At 40.2% G+C, this 6,000-nt stretch overlaps 1 protein-coding gene across 1 annotated transcript in view; it reads left to right on the top strand.

Moving 5' to 3' along the window:
* The first annotated feature begins 299 nt into the window (after positions 1–299).
* adra1a (adrenoceptor alpha 1A) overlaps positions 300–6,000 on the top strand; it is a 41,002-nt gene continuing 35,301 nt past the window's right edge. The window contains exon 1 of the mRNA XM_002932966.5: positions 300–577. The gene's annotated coding sequence lies outside the window, so the exon portion shown is untranslated. The remainder of the gene's footprint in view (positions 578–6,000) is intronic.

Here is a 6,000-nt window from a genome sequence, read left to right as displayed (position 1 = left end):
TACAATGGAAAATTGCTTAGTGTTTTTTCATTATGTTTGGTGTTTCCACATTGCCCTGAATCCCTCCGTGTATGGCCCCGGGGTTACAGAATAGTAGTAGGACATATAACAATTTGCTGCCCAAACATACGGTAGGTGTAGATACCGACAGTCCCCTGCCTCTCCGGAGCCAACGTACCGTAGCCTGTGTGTGAGAAGCAGCCAATGGGGTTACCCACTCCCGGTGCCTAATGCCTGTAATCATCACTGTGGATTTGTGCTCCTTACAAGGCAGCACAGGCGCTAGCAGCATTTAATAGAAGGTCATGTAGCAAGCGCTAAGAAAAGGCTAAGCCTGAGAAGATGCTCAGAGTGCTCCCATACACGGCTCATTACGGTAGCAGCCAGACGCGCTCTCTGTCCGTGTCCCTGTACATGTGCAGATAGTAAAGTTGCAGTCACATAATGCGGGTGTGAATGTGAGGGGGTCCCTCAGTGTCCGGCCCGACCCTCACTGCCTAGGCACCGAGCAGCGCTGGAATGCCAGCCAAGGAGCCAACAGGTCACCTCTGGGCTACAGCTGCCAGCTAATGACAAGGTAAGGGCTGCATTACTAGCCACTGCTGCCTGAGACACCATTCTGTTGCAAAGATTTTATTTTTTTTATCATACTTTCATTTTTATTGTTTTTATGTATTTGTATTACATTGATTATTTTTTTTGCAATTCTCCCAATACAGTTTGCTCCTAGCATATTCAGAGAATGAACTTTTTTTGGTATGTGGGAATCAGGGATGAGTTGTGAGTGCGGCTGCGACATTGCTTCTCCCAAGGTTGTTCTTTCCTTAAGTGCCAAGGGGCTGCCAGTACATTGCACAGCACATTATGCCTAGGCACAAGGTTCCACTTAAAAAAAAAAGAAATGAATAGGGTTTATTCCCCCACCCGCTGCTATTATTTTTTTTTTTTTACATTTTGTTTTTACTGTTCAGAAGTGCCTAACACCCCACTAATCCCATTAGCTGTCCAAACAAACAGTATCACATGTTAGCAAGAGCTTACTCTAAATGCCAAAGGTTCTGGAAACACATTCTGCAACAAAGTACTAACACGTGGGGCAGAGTGGCCAGTGCTACTGGCATAAATGGGGTTAACAAATTATTTTTCATTAATAAGAACCTATGGCTTTATAGTGGTGGTAGCTACTGGCTAACCAGGGTGGCTGTCATTCACTGTCATACAGTTTGCACAAATAGTACTGCACTCATATGCACTGCATATTCATACGGCAGCAGGCTGATATGATACAATCATCACAGTTACACTGTTATACACAGACAAATCTATATATCCCTTCTCTAGTCTTTGCACACTCACTGACACACTATTGCATACAAACAGTACCCCATACAGAGATGGCTGGCAGAATGACACCAAGACTACTTGTTTCCAACTTGAGGTGCCAACTTGGCCAGAAATTGGCACATGTACAAATTACACCCGGTTCCCATATCCAATCATTATGGTCCCTCAGCTGCTGTGCAATCAGAATCTTTTCCTGAGATCCACTGGTTGGACCCATATAGATCACATTTATTGTACACCAGTTGTAGCCACTTTCACTGACCACATATCCCTCTCCACGAGCCCTATCCATGTACTAACAAACATGAAAAGTGTGTGCCTTCCTTCTGTCAGCCATGTCCTATCATGGGATCTTGCCTCTGCTCAACCTTCCCTTTCTTGTTGCACATTCCTTCCTGCATGGCATTTATTCAATTTCTGTATATAAAACTGCACGGGTGGGTTTGTGTTTCCCAGGTGCATTCCGCCTAGCTGTATTTCATACTGCACTGTGGCAGCTCAGATTGATGAATTGTGTGAAAGAGCAACCAGGCGACAGCCAAGCGTGCCGCTGCCCACTTATTTATTTACAAGTTTCTGCTTTATCTCTGTTTTCTCCCTCAAATGCAAGTATGGGATCCTGCAAGAAATATATAGGTGCCCACATAGGAAGAAAAACATTTATAAACATTTACAAATATACAGAGCAGGACTTGGTTGGTTGTGGGGTTGAGACATTGAACTTAAGCAGGGTCAGTAGTCAGGTTCAGGCTCCTCCTAACATAAACATAGCCTGCTTTCTGTTATCTACTCTTCATCCGAAAGGCTATGGGAAAGGGCTAAACCAACTCCCTTATTAATCCCTGGATCAGCAGCCCTCAATGGTAATAATAATATATATTGTTGGAATGCCACCACCTCTGCAGTCAACACCTTATCAAGTGCCAGAAATCATTAAAACAACGTTTTTGTCTTTTCTAGTGTCAGTTCCTCCTCCCCTCAGTTTTTAATAGATGGCCATGTGTGTATTATGTATTTATTGGGGTGGGAATCAGGGACTGAAATCTGTCAGGTTTGGCTCCTTGCCCTTAGCCCACAGTTATTCATCACCCCCATTACTGTGTATTTTATAACGTAAGAAGCTTAGCCTCAAAGGTTAATATTCTTCCTTCCCCTTTATTTATTTAGTTGTCCTTCTGTGCACTTTTTCCCAACTGATTTTTATAACCTGATTGATTTTGAAAGACACATTTTTAAGATGTGGCCTGACAGGGAATGTGTGAATTGCCAAAATGAAGCTTTCCTTTTATGCATAACTGTTTCTTTCAGTGGCGGCTGATACTTGTTTTTGTTAAAATGACCAGACAGGGATCATTTTTTTAAACCTTTCGTCATCAACAAGTCTAAATTGTTTCTTGTCAGAGCCTCACCCAAAACAGTTTCATGTAATGTGTATGGCTATACATTGCTGCTTGTTTGCCTGGCGCCTCTCCTATCCATGTCTCTTAGACCTAAAAGATAAGATTTTTTTCTTGGTTACCATACCTTATGAAAGCACCTTAGTTTCTTGAACTTGTAAAATGCCCTTGTTCAGTTAGCCCTTAACAGAATCATCTCAACACAGCATTGCTGTTCTGCAGGTTTTCACCCTCTATACTTTAGAACAGGGTTGCCCAACAACAGTTAGTGCTATAGTCTGGTTGAAGCCCTCCAAGACATTTTAATGGACCTTGGCTCCCCACCCCCTGGGTTACCAAACTTCTAAAAATGGCATGTTATATATTGCCACCAGGTAGAAACAGCTGGAGTATTAAACATTCCTGAAAGTTACTGGCCCAAAACTGAACCATATGTTCTATTTCTTGTCTGCTGTAGAAATTTCCATATCAACATATAACCAGTTTCACATAACATACATTGTTTTCTTTGATCGTATAACCAAGGGTTTCTTTGGTCCAATAGCCAGTTATTCATAGAGCATCGTTTTATGTGGCGGTGACTAACAATCATTTGGCAAAATCCCAATTTACCTCATCCACTTGCTGTCACTATAATAAGAGAACCAGAAAACAGCAAGAGCAACTCTCAGAACCATAAAACAACGATAGTTAGGCATACAATTGCTCCTTGTGCCAAATAATTTAATATGGTTTTAAAGCTACTGAATAACACTGACATTTTAGTCTATAGGATAGCTGTCAGATATTCAAGCCTTTTTAAGAACATTGGTTCTGAACGATTGATATATATACTGTACTATCTGTATTGAACATGTATTTCATAACTTTTCCCTTTCTTACATCCATCAAGAAATGTACACATCACCTGTCATTACTTGCTCATCTCGTAACATCTTCTCCAATTGTCCATTTTTATATAAAGCAACTTTTCCTAGTACTACTGTACCCAGTGTGTAAACTTAACTTAACTATACCCAGTTTGTGAGCTTTTTTTATTTAATATATGTTAAACTGTACCTAGTATATGTACTACTGGACCTGTTGCATGTGCTTCTCTACCTCGTATATGTACTACTGTAACTAGTATATATGCCAATGTACCAAGTGTATGTGCTGTTGTAACTAGTATACTGTATATATGCTCCTGAACTTACTGCATGTGCTTCAGTACCTAGTATATATGTGTTGTAACTAGTATATAAATATGCTACGGTACCTAGTTTATGTGCTACTGTACCTAGTACATGTGCTGTTGTAAGTAGTATATATATATATATATATATGCTAATGTAATTAGCGCATGTGTTTCAGTAATTAGTATAAATACTTAGTAAATGTACCTAGCGCCTGTGCTTCTGTACCTAGTATATGGTAGAAATGGAAGGATATGCACCTGGAATGTACGTGCACACACAGTACTTAGGATTGCTCAAGACTTATACACATTCTCACACAGACAAACCTACAGAAACATGTTTAGTAAACAGATGACCCTCCTATAGGTTTGCCACCCAGCTGGTATTTCTCTGGCTTAGCCAGTAAAATACCAGGCAAGTCCAGGGCTGGTATTGCAAATTTACCAGCAATATATTTGTACTCATCTCTCTAAAGCGAGCCACTTTATAAGTTTGCTAGCTGTGGCTGGTGACATCACAACTCCACTCCCATCGCGGCATGACCCGTGTCAGTGTCATTGATCTTCCCTCTCATAGACACACCCCCACCCTGGCAATTAGAAGCTACAGAAGGTGGTTACCATACCCTCCCAGTAGTAACAATAGTAATTATTTCTGTGTGTCTGGCTGCTATAAAGTTCAGTTTGGCTGATTAGACTCTTGTAGAACTGCACGTTAATTGAACTGGGTCAAATGACAACTCAATTCACTTCCTGAAAAGGCTGCAGTGCCCAAAACAATGCATATTTGGTCTTAACAGCATACATTTTCAGCACAGTAACTCGGTGCCCTAAAAACGTTTGAAAATTGTCATTTTATTGTGTGGTGCCTATAAACCAATGATTTTTACACTATTTTCACACCCAAAATGTTGTCAGGGCACCCTTAGCTCATAATAAGGTTACTAATACACAAACATAATGTAGTATTGACCATTCAGGCATAGTTCCAGGGATATGTAGGTCAGCAGATAATTCCTCCCCTCAGGCTGGGCTTTAAAGAAGTATCTAGAAAGGAGATGTCGGCATTTGTGTATATTTGTGTGTTCAGAGCTGGTGTAAGGTATCAACGATACAGTACCTATCCTTAGGTTCTACCATCACAAGGGACCGCCACAAAGGGTGTATTGATATTGTTTTATTGTTCAACAGTTGTGCATACTGTACCTCAAAAATATTAAACCCCCTGATGGCTTTTGTAGAGGGAAGATACTTGGAGTTGAAGATCAACAACAGCCAAAAGGGGGCCAGGTTGGACACTGCCCGTTGGGACCCCAACCTTCCTGTACTGTCTGGGGCCCCTCATTTCAATCCCCCTTTGCAAGTGTCCAAATGTAAATTTAAGATATATCATTCTTGTCCTTCCAGTTTCCCAAGATTAATGCTTAAATACTGATGTGTAGATTAAACCTCAAAGTTCTGATATAAAACATACAGAACCACTAACCAAATTGACTATTCTTGCCACTATAAATAATGCTTTACCTTACTTTTCATTGGTATAGTAGGTGATTTTTTTTGCCAAAAAAATCCTTGGTTGTGTATTGTCTGCCAATTGACAGTTACCCATGCTGGCATGGAATGCCATTTGGCTCCAGATGGAAGCAATGGTTTTTAGAATACGTTTTCCAGGGCAAAACATTCAGTCATTCAGTCAAGATGCCACTTGACCACTACAGAGGACCCCAGTAATATAGAAATATTCGATAATACTGACACTAAGATAACTCATTGATAACAGTATTTCTCTTGCCTCTGCATTTTCCACTTCTTTGGTTGAAGGTCAGATATGGCTGTAAAAAAATGTATGAAATATTCATTTTCAAAGTGAGAGTTTTAACACTTTTAAAATTGTAAATTGTACACAGATATATATATATATACGAGCAGCCTGTACTTACTGTAACCGCGTCAGTGGCAATAAAACTATAAAGGTGCATGCCAACATTTCTAAACTCTGACTTATATTTGTTCTTTCCATAGTAAAAGCCAAATATTCCCTCTAAAGCACTGATAAATAATTTAATTTAGGATGATTAGATT

The sequence above is a fragment of the Xenopus tropicalis genome, chromosome 3, assembly GCF_000004195.4.
Source record: "Xenopus tropicalis strain Nigerian chromosome 3, UCB_Xtro_10.0, whole genome shotgun sequence".
Lineage (NCBI taxonomy): Eukaryota > Metazoa > Chordata > Amphibia > Anura > Pipidae > Xenopus > Xenopus tropicalis.
Note: the sequence above shows the minus strand (reverse complement) of the source record. Positions and strands in the feature narration are given on the sequence as shown.